Genomic DNA, 16,927 nt, shown 5'->3' on the forward strand with positions numbered 1-16,927 from the left:
GTCCTGCTCCCTTGGCCATTGGCACTACTGTTCATATGAGACCATCTTTCTGTGGTAGAGTCACACTCTTGGCAGGTTAAGTTACTCAGCTATTGACTACACTCATTAGTCAGATATTGACACATCATGCTGAAGAAAATGAGGAGGACTGCTACAGTGACTGCCTTATTGCTCAGCCTGTTAAAAGAAAGCTGCTCCCTGTTTGTTTCTCCCCCCAAAAAGTTGAATATTCAAAAGGTCAGAAGGATGTCTCAGCATGAATCAGCCAGGAGACATATATCTAAGATCAAAGAGATTGTCAATCCAATTAACAGCCTGGGTTGCTGCAGTGGCAGGTATTTTACATGTAAAATATACTTCATTTAGTGTTTCATCTCCAAGTCCAGGTCTCTCTGGAAGTCTCTCTTCTCAAGTCTTTTTTCCCATCTCCCCGCTGTCCCAGACACCTCTCAGCTGGTGGGAGCAGTTCTGTAACCAAGAGTGTAAAATCTCTTTTCTCTCTCCTTCCCCTGAGATACAGCCTGACTCTCTTTTTTGAGGTTAATTAAAACTACCTCATTTTCACATTGCAGCTGCCAGCCCGGATCAGAGGGAGGAAGCTCACAGCATGTCGGGCTGTATCAGACAGCCAGACCCAGGGTTTCAGACTATAAACAGGGCATGAGATGAGCAACCAGCAGATGAACCACCCTTCCTCTACCTGGGGATGGGGATCTGCATTGTTGGCCATACCCAGCCCGGCTCTGCAGAGCACTGCCTGCCCAGGCAGGTGGGACAGCAGATCTTTGCCTTGCCATACCATGTACCATAAAGGCACCATGGAACAGATGCAGAAATGTTGGATGTGTACAGGGGGCTGTACAAATCCCTTCTTTGGGGTTCTCTGTCAGGAGTGAGCAGTGCTGGCGCAGAATCATAGAATGGTTTGGGTTGGAAGGGACCTTAAAGATCATCTAGTTCCAAGCTTCCTCCTATGGGCATGCCCACAGTCTTGTCAGTGCCAGGTTCGTTGTGGGACTTCTCTGCCCCACTGCAGCCAGCCTCTGCCGTCAGCAGAAAGAAACCATAGCCTGGAAGAAGAGCTGGCTCAGAGCAGGTTAAAGCCAAGGCACGCCACATCTAGCAACATCTCAGTGGAAATGAAGATGGGCTATTAGCACTCTGCATCAGTACTAGCTCCTGAGGGACACCCAGGGCACCCACATGAATATCCTATCAGCACATCAGGATTCATGTGGGCACAAGAGAGGCAGCACCAAAGGAATGAATAGTCATGAGGCCATTGTTTTATCCGACTCTCTGGAAATGCTGGCATTCCCCGTGCAGTACTAGCATAGCCAACAGCAGTGTTGCAGGCAGGCAAGGAGGACTCAGTGGGCTGCTGGGGCCTCTAAGCACCCAAACCTCTGTAGATACAGGCTCCTACAGTCCGAATCCCTGCTCGAAGGGAGGTAGGAACCCAGTGCTGTGGTGCTGCATGAAGGATCGTCTCTGGACAAAGGTAGGTTGTAGGAGAGGAAGACTTGACACTACCTTTGCACTGAAGCCAATATCCTGTCCCTGATAGCGGCACCTAATGTCCCAGAGGAAGATGGGGAATACACAAAGTGAGCGAGCCCTGGCCAAATGGACAAGGTTTTCCTGTTCCTCAGCCAAGTTAATAATAGTGCAGCATTCAAACCCAGAGAGGCAGGCTGTATTTTGAGCTGATCCCAATTCATTCAGGGGAGTCTTTAGACCGCGCACACCAGGCTGGTTCTCTGGCCATGGGAAGGTGGGAAAGCGGCAGAAAGGCTGTGCTGGTGGAGGGAAGCCCCCCTTGCATTGCTCTCTGATACCCTCGTCTGGCTGAATCTGGAAGCTCAACCTCCCAATGGACAGGACATCACCACAAATGGGTCCTCTTCAGCTTTTAGGACGTGTGTGGAGTTTAGGACCAGGAGTACCTAGGCTGTCACTGGATGGGCAGGAGGGGACATGAAATGTCCTGGAAGACATGCCAGGATAGACAGAGATTTTGTTTCTTCTTACCAGCCATGTAGAAGACTGCAGGGATCAGCGCTGAGCTGGAAGGCTCCTTCTGTAGCCTGTGCCAAAGATTTGGAGGCGTGGATGGGCTTTGAAGAAATATATCTCCCACCAGAAGGTGAAGAGCAAGAAGACACAACAGCTTTAGAAAGGGAGGTGGTGCTCAGACACTTGCTCCATCAGGCAGCTACAGAGTGCTGCGTTAAGGGGAATTCACAGCAAAGAATAAACCTGACTTTAAAACCATGTTTACTTCCTTCAAAGTTATCCAGCAAGTGGTTTCCTATTAAAGGTACCCTTGGAGATGCAGCTGCCAAGTTGACGCAGCATCGCCCGGTTGGGTCCGCAGTTCCCAGCTGTGCCGTGGTGATGCTGCTCTGGTACATTCTGTAATTGTTAATCAGCACTACAAGCTCACAACCACTACAGGAATCGATGCTTAAATAAGTGCAGGGAAGTCTTAGCTAATGAAATGGTTGTTCATTTCTATTCTGGGGACAGGCTTGTGCTCCTGTTCCTGAGAAGTATCCTGGATTTCTCCATGTGCTGAAGCATCACAGTTGCAACTCCCCAGCTCTGCCTCTGCTGAAATCTTTCCCCTGGCACATTTGCAGTGGCATCTTGCAGATAAACCTGGCTGCTTCTATCACCCCACCAGCCTTCGTCTGGCACATCTCAGCCACCCCAGGATTGCTGCAAATTTGCCATTCTTCTCCCCCATGCTGTCAGTGGTGAGTTCTGAGCATCTTGCTCTGGACGTGCTGTCTCCATGCCCAAAGAGGTCCAGGGGAGCCCTTCCAGCCCCCAGACCTTGGTGCTGAGCAAATCTGAGCCCTCTCTGCTCATAACAAGCCCGGCTCTTCTGCATTTGGGGCATGCTACTCAAGCATGCTCCAGAAATAGCACCAACCTCAACAGCAACAGGTGCCATCCTGGAGCACCGTGTCTGACTGCGCTGCTTGGCGCTGGCAAAGCACCATAATTCCTTGTGCTGTTATCCCGTGGTTCACTGCCAGGCGCAGCTGGGGCTCACCAGGGGCTGGGATGCAGGGAGCAGCACAGGAGGGCAAGCAATGGGTCCCCCTCTTCCGCCTGTGCCTGACTTCACGCGGAGTGTGGGATATCTGTGGCATAAGAGCTCAATTGCCAAGTGGGATTCCCTGGCTGTTTACCAAAACCATCAGAGTTTGTACAAGGATCAGTGGGAAGTACTCAGCTACAGCCACAGGATGGAGTGTCATTTAGTTGTGGTTAGCCACAATTTGGGGATCAAAGAGGCAGATTCCATCAAAACCATCTCTTTCTCAGAAAAAACCCATCATTTCTGATTACACTTTCGAAGGGGGATCTCTGAAACATAGCAACCTTCATTTTGCATTGATGCATTCATTTTACTTTGGTTTTGATGATAAAAGAAAAGTGAAAAATTTAATTTCCTCTTCGTTTGCTTTGTCCCCAAATGCCCTTATCAAGATGACACTGGGAGTGTTCTCAGTTTTCCCTTCCCCCTCTTTGGTTGCTTTAAAAACAAAAAGCACAAAACTTCTGCAACTGAAGGAGTGTAGGAGAAAGTGCAACTGTCAGCAGGTCAGTGCACTCCACTTACCGTTAGAAAGGGGAAGAATGAGGCAATCGAGATGTGACTTCTTTATTTTTTGAAAAGAAACATCTGAAATTGTTTTAAATTATTTAAATTATAAAAAACCCTTCACAACCTTCCCCAAAATCTGTCCTTGCAAGCTTGGTGCTCATGCAATTGCTTTCTGCTTCTGCAATTTCTGCACGTGTCTCTTGCAAGAAGCAGCAGCTGATGCTCGTGCTGAGCTTGCACAGCAGTCAGGCACCGGGACGGATGCAAACAGGAATGTGCAGTTCCCCAAAGCAGGGCACCGCTGTATTCCCTGCCCTGGGAAGGCTGGCACCAGGGGCAAAACACACCCCTGCCATAGAGCCAGGTCCCTGTTCCTGTACCAGGGCCATTGGAGAGCAGAGCGAGTGGTCGGGATCTGTCTGACTAAACGCAGATGTCTCCAGCTGAGCTACTCCAAAGTGCTTTTGTAATCTTGGTAGGAAAATGGCCTGTCTAGAGGCAGTTTATCCTAGCATAGGATGTTCATAATTCACTGGAATTTAGCTGACCTCTGCCTAACCAGGGCACAGACTTAGGTGCTGTTTTCTACTTCTGGCATGTCTCCTCTGCTGGGCTTTGATTCTCCTATTTATCCCTTCTTGCGTATTTAGATCTTGAGCTTTGCAGGATCAGACCCTTTCCCACATGGCCTGTGTGATACCCAGAGCCATGGAGCTCCCTGCTTCGGTTGCCTGGTTGCTATTCAGGTGCAAAAACAGTTCATAGTCATCTGCAGCCCTGGACGCCCGTACAGCCTTTCTATTGGCTTGGTGGTTTTGAATGAGGACTAACTCTCAAAAACATGGGCTCTCCATGCAGGCTGCAGTCAAGACTAATGGCAAAATAGTTAATGGTTAACAACAGCATTAGATATTTGTCTCAGCTTCCAGTCACAACAGTCTTAGAGAAGCAGCATGGATAAACCAGCCTTCTGTTTGCAATGCCAACATTTTGCTGTTATTTTTGTGTTTTAATTACCATAATTTCAATTTCTATAACACCCCTTCTTCCTGTTTTTTGTTTCCTGATGTCAGATGACAGCCTTGTCTGTGCAGATTCCTATTTTCATTACGAATTTCACTCACAAAATAACCCAGCCCCCATCATTTCCCCAAATGGTGGGACAAAACTATTCTCCTCAGCATCAGGATTGTGCAATCAAAAGGTGAGCCCTTCTGTCAATTTCCATGGAGACCATCTGGGATTTAACCGTTCTCCCATAATGATAAAAATTATGGTAAATTACCAGCACAAAGTAATTTAATCCAACATTTACTGGGATTTATGCCTATAGAATTGAAAGCAAATGTGTCTGGGAGACCCAGAAATCAGCTTCTGCCCTGGGAAGGCAGAGTGGTACCAGCTGGGGCTGGTGGAGTATCAGAAAGGCTTAGGAATAATATCAGTGCTGTGGCAGCAGCACCCTTTGGGGTGGTGTCAAGTCAGAGAAGCATGGCCAGGGAAAGGTACATGTTCTCCAGAAGGTATTTAAGGTAAGAAAAGAAAGTACCTGCTGCTTATGCCCAGTGTGTGATTTCTAAAGGGATGCTAAGAGATGGAGGACCACTGAATGGGGAGATGTGGCTGCAGCTGTGAGGGACCAAGGCCCTCGGGGAAATGAGCCAACCTTGAGGGCATGGTCCCCCAGTCCTCCTCCATCCTCCAGGATAATCCATGTCCAGAAGCAACAGGGCACTGCAGGGAGGCATCCTACAAGGATTTATGGGGACTGGGAGCTCTGCTTGCATGGCAACTAACAAAACAACCCTAAAAGTTGCAGCTGGAGCAAGCGAACATTGATTTCCTCCTGTTTTGCTGCTGGCTGCATGTGAAAATCCCCTGACTTCTCTGTAGCCTCTGCTATTTGCCAGGTAGCATAAAAGCCAGCCAGATGTGGAGCTTTTTATTAACCTGTTTACATCTGCAAGTTATAAGGCATCTCATCTGTTGCAAGAGGTGACAATGCCAGAACCTTGAATGAACAACAGGTCAGAAAACAAGGAGCAAAGAGTGAATCTGCTGCTTGGTGTGGTCATTTGATTCCTGAAAGGATTAGACTGGTTCATAAAATAGCCTCATTCAGACAGCAGCATTTGTGAGTGCTGAATCTTAGCTTAACAAGGTCTTTTAGCAGCCATTTGAGAAAGCCATTCTACACGCTGCTCTCAAGAGGTTTATGTTGCTGTAATTCATGTTCATACCTCTAACCATGAAAGGATGAAGAAAAGGTTTATTGCAGTTTTGTGCTGCAATAATACGCTCACAGATCTCTTCTCGGGATTGCTTTAAAGCTTTAGGAACTTGAGAAAACTATTTGGACACATCTTGGGATGTCTGGAGGCAGTGGGGTTGTGTGTGTTCTTGGTAACTAAGACTCAGGGTTTATCCAGTCCCAAAACCCAAGGCTGACCCTAGAGCTCAATAAATGCAGACATCAAGTCTGGGAGATGGAGAAAATCCATCCTGTTAGCTTGCTGGAGGCCTGCAATTGTGGATGAGCAAGTACTTGCCTCTTTAATGTGGATGGGCAAGTACTCGGGTCTGCACATGGCTAGCACATGTCTGAGCCATAAGTGACTTTGGAAATGTCCTTAGAAAGCAGGGATGAGATGCTGAGGTTTTGTGGTTCACAGTCACACTAAAAACTGGAGGTATGGCACTGTGGAGGCCTGCACGTAGTCATGCAGCAGTGGAAGGCTGTCTCTGGTATAAGACATACCAGACTCCCCTGGCAGCTCTGCATGCAGGTCCCACAGAGTGCTCCTGCAGTGTGTGTGCTCCCCAAGGCCCCGTGCTCACTGTCAGCCAGAGAACAGGCTGCTGACAGACATACACAACCACTGCCTTGAATATCTTTATGCATTAGGGCATGCCGGGCCCTCCAATGCTTTAAATTGGGATGATTAATTGTCTAATCATGAATTCTGTTGTAAATGTTTCATTTTGATTCTTTCACTGTTTGGGGACCAAATTCTTCCCCTGACAATAACTTCTGGAAGCTGTGATGTTGTCACTGACACTGTGCCCCACATCACCGGGGAGAACAGAGAGGAGGAATTAAGGAACCTTCTACTCCATGACTGATCTGAAGTTTGGGCAAAGAACCAGCCCTCAGGACACACTGCCATGTAGGAGAGTCCAGATTCCTCTGTTGTCATCCAGTAAACCCCTTAGGAGTCTCATCACTCTCATCTGTCTCTTTTATTCCCCCTTGTTTTCTGTGATGTGTCCTCCTCCTGCTCTGCTCCACTCTACCTGCAAGTAGCTACACAGACTGCTTTGCTGTTGCTCAGCTCCTCTGCAGCCTTGTGGCACAGCCCCATTCCCACAGTGCCTGGAGATATTGCAAACCAGTACCCATGAGCATCAGCAAGCTTTGTGGAGAGGCCCTGCAACCTGCTTTTCAGCACCTTGTGTTTTCACTTCCCTGGATATTCTGCCTGCATCCAGCCTCTGCTCCAGGTAGCCCCAGCATCCACCCCACAAGCTGCCCTGGTGTCCGAGCAGCAGGGCACGATCCCGGTGCCATCCCTTCCTCTCGTGCCGCATGGAATAGCATAAAAGAAGAAGAGAAGGACTTTCCATTCTTTATTTGTAGGAAGATTTGTTCGGTGAGAAGAACAGAGCTCTTACAATCACAATGGTGCTCCAGCCAAGTGCTGTACACAAAGACTCCCCAAGCATGCACTGAGCCTGAGCCCCCGTGCTGCTCACACGGCTCCCTCCATGCAGAGCTGTGGCTCCAGCTCACGGATATGATTTCCAAGCAGGACAGACCATAGCTCCCTGCCACAGCACGGACCTCTGCCCCCCACCCATCCCTGGTGCAGCCACACAGGCAATACTAGAGCATCACCCACCTCCATTGCCCAGTTTGGGTTTTGCTGAGATGTGGACGTTGTTGTGTCCTGTCCCTGGCAGGCATTCGTTCCCTTCAGGGTAGGAGTGCTCATTGCCAATGCTTTCAGGCACATTTCTGTGCCTGCCCCTTTCCTGAACCCCATGTGCAGTGAGGGAAGAGCAGCTCCACAGCCGCTGTGGAGACCAGGCATTGCCAGAGGTCCTGGCTGCTCCCTGGTGGGTCGGATCCCTGATAAAACTCTGCATGGCTGAATTATCAGGCTCATTCTGTGCCAAGCTATGGTAAGGACCTGGAGCAGCAGCAATCTGGGATACAGAGAGTTTCTTGGAGGAGGAAAGAGGAGCGCAGGTCGAGTGGTGGAGTCTGGCTGGGACATAACGAGCAGCAGGTATTTGAAGAGCATCACTAGGAATAACGGAATGAAGTTTTCAAGAGGAAATGCAGGTGGAATACTAATAGCAGCTTTTGACTTGGACTACAGAGCAATGTCCTAAAGGACAGCATAATAACCCTGGTGTCAGGGCATTTAAAAATAGACCCAGCACACCACCAGTAAATGTAATACATGGAACAGGCCTGAAGGGTCATAGGCAGATGGATTTGCAATATGCCTCTTCTATCTCCAACTCTTACAACTCTGCAAGGAAGCAATCAGCAATAAGCAGGTCACTGCTTTTGGGCCATGCTGGCAAATTACCAGAGCAAGTGTATGCATTTCACTTACTGCAACCTGCTCTTGCACATCAGAGGATTTCTGAGAAAAAGAACTACAACGATCCCACGCATGTCTCTAACCTGAAAATGAATCCCAAGGGCAGTGTTTCCAGTACATAATAAGTGATTAGAGCCAGCCAGGAATCTTCTGAGGAACAGGTTTTGGTTGGGAAATATTTCCATTCAGCAGCCAGACAGGTTTGGACAAAGCCTTGGTGGGGCATCTCAGAGGGAAGGGTATGGGAGAAGCCAGGCTCCCCTGGAGCAGCTGAGAGCCCTGCCAGGGATGTCCGGGCACCCTGGCTCCTTCCTAAGCTTGGAAGCTGTGGGAGAGCAGGAGGTCACCGGAGAGACCCTTCTCCCAGTGAAATGGTTCCCCTCTGCACTGGGACACAGACTTTCTATAAAATGGGATACCCGACCACATGTGGATGCTGTTGGCGTGCCTTTTAGCAAAATGGGTAGGAACAGCCATGGCTGAGCATGAGCCATTACAGCACAGCTACAGCATTGTCTAGGGAGGCTCCTGCCTCCTGGTCTCAAACTGGCTGTGTTAAATGGGTTTGTACATGTTGTACATGGGTATCTCTTTTGGACAGAGCAGAAAAGGCTGCCAGGTATTAAACCTCTGCAAGCACGCTGGCAGGAACCTCCCTGGCTGGGGATATAGCTCTTTGCGAGTGTCCAAAGCCAGGATGTCCACACAGTGGGTGTCCACATGCTTCACTACAGCTGGGAGCACTGGGAGGACATGATCTAGCCAGGAAACATGCACAGTGACACCTACCCTGCACACACACGGAGCAAATCTGGCTAGAGGGGCATAGCAGAGCTCACACATCCCACAGCAACCCTGCTGTCCTTCCCAGCAGAGGTTTGCCCAGCCTGTTTGCAATTCCTGAAAGATCAGAATCGCACGTTCAATCCAGGGAAAATATTTCTGGTTTAACTGCAGCCTTTTCCTCCTGCATCGTGCACATCCCATGTGCCCATTCAAGGCATATACCTGCCCGCTGAGCGCTCCCGTCGCTCACACAGAGCACACACTCCCTCTCTCCATCCTCTCGCCTGCGGATGTCGGTGGGGAGGTGCTCCGCTAGCAGCTTTGCATCAAACAGCAAGAAAATAAATAAATAAATAGGATTTTGCACATGAGGGAAGGGATGTGCAGCTGGAAGCCCAAGGGAGAAGGTCCGAGATGGGGCTCCCGGCACAGTTCGGTACCAGCAAGTTCTGCCCAGCCCTCTGGGAGCAGCTCGGTGAACAGAGACGTGCAGCCACCCAGCTGGGCTTACAGCTGGGACACCACCTCCGTTAAGAGGTACACATTTTCCTATGGTTTTGGATCAGTTTTTCCTATCTTCTGCCCGAGCCCCCATCACTCTGTCTCTGTTTCTTTCTCTGCTGCAGGAGCTTTTGACAGCAGATGAATGTGCAGCCTGCTGGCACGCTCATGTCCACAGCTATAGGAGAGGGATGGATGCTCTATAATGTTTTGGGGCTCGGGTGTTAAAACTTGGCTCCCAAGTGTGGCTGGCCATGCTAGCCTGTGACTGCTTGCAAGTAAAGAGATTGCCAGGTTCAAGCCTTTCTCCTGTCTGAAGTCCAGGCTTTACAGTTGCAGATATGTTGGCATAAGGAGCAAATGAAGACCACGTTACATCTGCACTGTGCAAAGTCAGCCCCATCTAGCAACAGCACTGCTCTGGGCAGCACAGATTTGCCCTGTGCTAATACTTCTTGTTTGTGAGGGTCTGGGCCCCTCATGCAGTACACACAGGCCTAGAGAGAAAAAGAGGTAGACAGAGAAGACACCAGAAGGAGAAACAAGCACAGAATGAGTCAAAGCAATCTTCCACCCTCCTTCTCTCTCAGTCTTGGTCAGATTCCTGTTCTGGCTGGAGCCTCAGCCAGCACATGTGAGCACATCCTGCTGGTCTCCTGACCTTGCTGTGCCGCTTCCAAACCAGCCCCTGGAGACAGCCATATGTCCCTGACACCCCTTTTCCTTTTGAAAGTGCTTTCCAAGGATCTGTGCCAGGGAATACCTTCTGCACCTTTTGTGGCGATTTGGACATTCACCTCCACCAGTTCACAGGGCTCCTGTAGCTTCTTTCCAGAGCTGGTTTCACATGCAGTTGCTCCTGCAAAGTGCCTCTCTTAGTGCCGGTCCCCCATCTGTGTCCTTTGAGGCTAGTAGAGCCTTTCCTGGTCCTCTGATTATCCTTCATCAGCTTCTCCTTCATGTGATGCATGATGGGCTATGGGTTGGGATGAAGACATTTGCCAAGGCAATCACTTCCCGCAGCATCCCCAGGCTCACAGAAGCAAGGCCATGATCCCACTGAATCTCTTCAGAGCCCTCATGAGCTCAGGATGGTGAGGAAGAGAGGTCAGCCCATTCAGCTCTCAACCATGCCCGGGCACCCAGGGATCTCTGTGGGGCAGAGAAAGAAAGAAAAAAACAATCACTTTAGCAAGGTAGAGGTTGGGTAGAGGAGGGATTAGGATGCTGAAGACAGGAGAGAAATTACACTGGTCCTGCCTGGTGCACACCATGCCCACTGGCACTATCTTATGCATCAGGCCCCTCCCCAGCTGCTGAACACCCCTCAGAACAGCCCCTGGACAGCTGAGTGCTTTAGTACCCCAGCAATGATCTTCCCATGGTAGCTATTGAAAAGCAAAGCTTCTTTGCACGGAGCAATTGGAATAAACAGATGCATCTCTACATATACACTCAGGTCAGCTGCCCAGGAGATGAGAACACATTTCCTTCTAGTTTTAATATCTGTGAATCTACAAAAGGGAAGAAACAGGGCTTTTTCTCCATTGTGGAGATACCCAAATGACAGACATGTTGGATGGAAAAATGGGAAATTAATCTTGAGGCAGAGAAAGGAACAAGTACTGGATATGCCTGTTCTTTTATTTACTTGAAAGTGATATTTTAATAAGTACATGTTGAAGATTATGGTCTATGTGTGGAGGAGGAGAAAGCCGCATTTAAAACCAGAATACATCTGCAGAAAGGAAAAAACCAGCTGTTCTTTGAGAACACAATGCCTCTCTCAGAAGGATTCTGGGTATCCAAAATGAAGTTGCATTTCTTGTGCAAATCATTCCTTCCTTCCTTCTTTGCTTCCTTCCATCCCTGCTCTATCACTGCCCTGCTCAGCTGGACAGGGGACAGAAAATATAACTAAAGGCTCATGGGTCAAGGGCTGTTTCTCTCACATATTCTCACTCCTCTCTCCTGCTGCAATTGCTCTTGTGCAGTAACTTTTTTCCCTTCATAAATACATTATCCCAGAGGCACTACCACTGTCACTGATGGGCTTGGCCTTGGCCAGTGCTGGGTCCATCTTGGAACACGCTGGCTCCACTGGACATGGGGGAAGCTTCTAGCAGCTTCTCACAGAAGCCACACCGCAGCCTCCCTGCTACCAAAGCTTTGCCATGCAAAGCCAATACGATGGGGCACTGGGGGCTATCTAAAGGTGTCTCAGCTGTAGCCCAGAAACCTCGCAGATCAAGAGCTCTTTAGAAAATCCCTGAGACTGCACATGTGGAATAATAGCAGCTCCAGAATGCCAGGAATTTCCACAGACAACAGCCCCCCAGTCATGCAGCATGGGACTGGGGACTGCCAGTTTAACCAGGGAGGAAAGCTATACCCAAATATGAAGTAACAGTGATGAAATCAGTGACATTCTGCAATGTGGAATGCTAAGCTTGCTGGAGTTTTTCCAAAACAAAACTGGAACCTCTGAGTGAAATTTCTCTGCCTTTTTTCATCAGCTCGAAGCCAAAGGGCTCTTCTTCGGCTATCCTATAGATGGAGCTTGTAAGCTTACGAGGAAACTTGAACCATGCTGTAAGCTCCCAGGGCAAAGCCAAGTGTTGTAGAGAATTCAAATGGGAAGGAGGAGGGAATTCTCTAAACAAATTTTATGCCTGCATTCAGGAAAGAGGGCCATGAAGCAGAGCAAGGTTATGTTCTGACTCTGCATCCCTCAGTCACTGTGATCTGCCTCCTTTCCTAACTGGAAAGAGCTTTGGTCTTTGCAATGGTGCTACTGACCACCTTCATCCTGCACAGGCCAGTCCCCAAGGTGCGACTTGGTTCTTCCTAAGAACCCAAAAGAAGTCAATGGGTTCTGTCCTGCTCTGTGGCACCTCCAGGCTACCTGGTGGTTCACATGAACTCTGTTTTGACTTGCTGGCTTTAAAGCAATTACTCCACAAATGGCTGCATTTCACTGTGTGCAAACGGAGCCACTCAAAGCAAACATGTGCTATTGAAAGGAAAGTCACTTATGAACAATTAGGAGATTGGCCAGATGCCCATAGAAGAAGGGTGTAAATCAGCTTGTCTCCAACGGCTTTAATGGAGCAAGGCTGATGGACTCTGGGTTCTCTAACTTCCCAAAGCGCAGCCATGGGAAATCCAGGCCCTCCTTGCCAAAGTCTCTTTAAACAGCAAGGTTGCTTGGGAAGCCCTACACTTTCAAGAGGAAACATCCACTTCTCATCTCCTTCTGCTTAGATCCACAGTTTTCAGGCTGAAGCCACAGCAGAGCAGAGAGGGGCCAGCCCTCCCCTTTTACAGCCAAGCTTTCACTTCTCACCCTTTAGAGACAAAGTGGAAAAATGTAGAGAAACAAGTGAGTAAGGATTAACACCCCGAACGCTGCCAGCACAGAATGCCTAAGCAACTGCTTGTGTCCTCTCGGAGAAAAAATAGTGCAGACAGCATTCCCACCCCTCCGGATAGCTCCTAGCACCAGTTGCAAGGGCAGCTCCTCCACGTGCCCCTCTGTCTTCAGCTAGGACCACCAGTTCCTCCACGGACACCTTCCTGACGTCCATCAAGATACGAGGGTACTGCTGCCTTGCTCTCCATCATCATCATCATCATCATCATCATCACATCACAAGCCAAACGGTCAGATTCATCCCTTTATGACTCTCCTGTAATAGTGACAGGCAGTGGGACTAATCATTTTACGCAGCAGTGTTAGTTTATCCTTTCTTTTCATTAATGAGCTACTACACGGAGCTCTTCTGAGACACAACCTGTGGTGAAGCTGCAACTCATTTCCCAAGTTAATAGAAGCAAAATCCATGGATTTTCTCTCCATCATCACCACTGTAGCCCAGAGCAAACCCTGGCCTGCTGTTCAGTAACACAGTGCTAGGACATGCTGAGCCCAACAACTTTTGCTCTTGTTCTGGTGTAAATCAACAGCAACATTCTGAAGTCAAGGGAGTCTAACTTTCCTTTACACTGCCACTACAACACTGACGTCAGTGGAGCTATTTCAGATTTACACTAGTGTCATCGAGAAAGGAATTAGACCCAATTGATTTACACCTCTGTAAAACGGATGTGCAAGGGGAACTGGGTTTGCAGCACACAGCCCTGTCCAGGCACTGATGGAAGACAGGGCTAACTACCCCAAATAATAGCATAATCGGAACAATCCTTATTTATGGTCTCTGAATGTGTTCATGCACGTAGGAAGACGGTTTGGAAGATGGCAATTCAAATAAACAGCAGATCACTTATCCTAAACATCTGCCTCGTAAAAGCAGAAAATCAGATGTTGTCCTGGAATGCCTGCTATTTGCTGCTCCGAGTAACACAGAGGGAGCACAGCTTGCCTGACCTCTTCCAACATTTCCTCTGCCCTGAGATCTGAATTCCTCAGGGTTCACAAGTCAAAGCATGATATTCAAAACAGGAGTCATCTGAAGAAACTTTGCGGCCTCTGTTCTTCAGCAGTGCCTGTTCACCTGAGGGAAGCTTGGATTTGCTCATCGGACAAACACGATGAAAGGGATGGACCACCCGCATCCCACAAAGCAAGGGATGTGTGGAGACAGGCCACATGCATTCATCTTGCTAACTACAAATCCAGCTGGATATAACTGATTTACATTCCTTTATTTTGTTTCAGTACAGCCCTAGAAGAGGTGGAAGACTAATGATGAAATCACTTTTGGTCATTAGTCATAATACATCCCAGGCTTAAGGGCAGCCACTCTGCAGGGTGATGATCTGATGAGCAAGCAAAACATGACCTTTTCAATCAATGGGAATCAACTATTGCCCACAAGGAAAGGATGAAGAAGGAAAATATTCCCTCCCTGGCCCTAGGCTGTAGATTGGCAGTAGATTGTCTTAGTGGTTTGCTGAATGGTTTTACAAATCTTAGCTTTGCCTCACTAAGTTTGAGGCACGTACACTGTGGAAATCTCCATCTGAGCTAGCTGTCCAAAGAAATGGGTGCCTTTAGGAGCCCAGTGCTCAGGCTAATGCAGCTACCTGCCAGGCAGGTGAGCAGGTCTTCCCCTGAGCATCAGTGGATTTTGGTAATGAGTGAGGGCAGAGCAAAATGGGATTTCACTCTAGAGCCTCCCCCCACTCCAGGCAAATGAGACGATCTGTCAGCCTTGCATCGCAAAGTCGCTGCATCTACACGGGGGTCTTCCAACCTAGTAAAGATTGGCACAAGTTGTCTACAGATTCTCCCCTTTCCTTTCCTGCATCTTTAATCTCTCATTGGAAACTCTTACTATTTTATTTCAGCAACCTGTCACCTAGCATTTGCCAACAGTTCTTCCTATAGCCTTTAAATAGCATATGCTAAAGTGCAGAGTGTAAAAAGAATCTTAGGGTACAACATGAAATGAACCATCAGTTGCTTTTTCACAGATTAAGGTAAAAGCAGAACCAGTTAATGTGTGATAAGAAGCTGAGGTATAACATAAGAGCACAAGGAACCCCAGAGAGTACCAACCCCAGATTTAGGCTGCTTTATGATAATACTTACTTAAGAAAGGAAAAAGTTACATGTCAGCCCTTTTAGTTTGCTGTAACCCAAATCTGTGCTTTAAGGCATCTCTGTACTTGGCTGTATGAGGTGATGTTCTGGATGACACCTGATGACTCCACTTGTTTTGTTGCAGGGCTCTGACACAGCATCTTTCCTCCATAGCATTCAGCTATGCCTCCTAGGTACAAGTCACAGCCTCAGGAGTGCCCGGCAGTGGTTCTTAACACTTTATAATGAATCCATCAGCTCAGGGGTAGTATTTCTTCTCAGTCATTCTCCCCTGCACCAGTTTCTGCTTATCTTATACTCCCTCCCCATGAGCTTTCTTATGGGACAGGTATCCAGTAGCCAATGCAACAAAGCTAAACTTTGACACAACTTCCCAGTCACTGTCAGTTCTTAGCACATGTCTTGATTGCTCCCCATTAGCCAGGCACCACTTTAAGTTCACATCTTCACTTGTTAGTTTGGGTATGAAACTTCTCTGAAGACCTAAGTCCCCTTTGTCCTGTGTCACCAGCTGAAGAACACAGATCTCCCACCACTAGGATAACACTTCAGCTTGCCAGGGTCTTGGTAATGATCACTGGCTTTTAAATTGATGGAGATTGCAGTCCCATCATTAAATCCCAAACCTGGATCTTCATTTACTTTTCTGAGAAATAATGTCCTCATCAAATTCTAGGTTTGAAGGACTTCTTCTTTTCCTGGCAGAGGATCATCAAAGTAACTCTGGAAAGTAGCCAGAATGTGAACAGCTGCAAAGCAACAGGCTTTTAAAAGCTCTGTTATCTTATTTCTCTCTCGTTTGCTTGCTCCAGCATTTCTGAGGGGGGTCATTTGTTTCTCTTTTGGAATTTTGTGGAAGTAAGAAGGACATTATTTGCCTTGGTTTTTCATAATCATTGAACAGATTGAAGGTGGTTCCGAACAGAGCGACAATTCTCTTTTTGAAACTATTAAATCAACCTGTAAAAACTTGCAATCCCCCCGCAGGAGCTCTTGACAGAGAGTTAGGAGCCTTGTGTAATGCTTTTCTGGGGTTTTATGGGTTTTGGCAAATAAAGATTTTCCTCCCTGTGTTTTCCTGACAACAGTGCAATGTGCCAGGGCATGTGCTGCTATTGTGCACTCGACTCTTTGCAGCTGATAGACTTCACTCAAATCTTGCCACTGTGACCAACTGTAAGGGCAAGTGGGAGAACTGTAGAAAGGGAAGATAGTTTCTGAAGCCCTTATGGAAGAGGTTTATTCTGAAACAGGAGCTGCTGCATGTACACATGATGCAAATGTCAAATACCCGGTATGTGGGATCTCACTATGATCTCAAGGTACAGAAACATAATTTCATGACCACATGAAAAAACACATACTTTCAAGGCTCTGCAAACCTGAAGTGATGACAGAGGTAAGTGTGCTGTTGTAACCAGAACCCTGCATGCCAGATAATGCAGGCGATGCTTCTGTCTTGGTTTGTGGCACACTGTAATTTCTTTTCCTTATGTGATGCCAACATTGTGTAGATTTGTCTTTAAGATGGGCTTACACCCAGTTTCCTATGCAGTTGTTCCAGCTAATACAGGCTTAAAACCAAATCAAACAAGTTAACAATGAGCAGAACATCCTTCTCCCTTTAGGAACAAGAGAGTACCAAAACAGCATCCTCATCCTCCATCTGCTCTGTACTCCTCACCCTGTCGAAGAATGGGTATGGGATTTCAGCTCCCCTCCTGCCACAAAGGACACAGCTCTGAGCAACCTTCTCTCACCAACCCTGATTTGAGCAGGGGGTTTGGAAAGGACGGTCTCCCAGGTCTCTGCCAGGCCCTACTAATCTGCAGTCCTGTGAAA

This window comes from Nestor notabilis, unplaced genomic scaffold, assembly GCF_000696875.1.
Source record: "Nestor notabilis isolate BGI_N333 unplaced genomic scaffold, ASM69687v1 scaffold2400, whole genome shotgun sequence".
NCBI classification, from domain to species: domain Eukaryota; kingdom Metazoa; phylum Chordata; class Aves; order Psittaciformes; family Psittacidae; genus Nestor; species Nestor notabilis.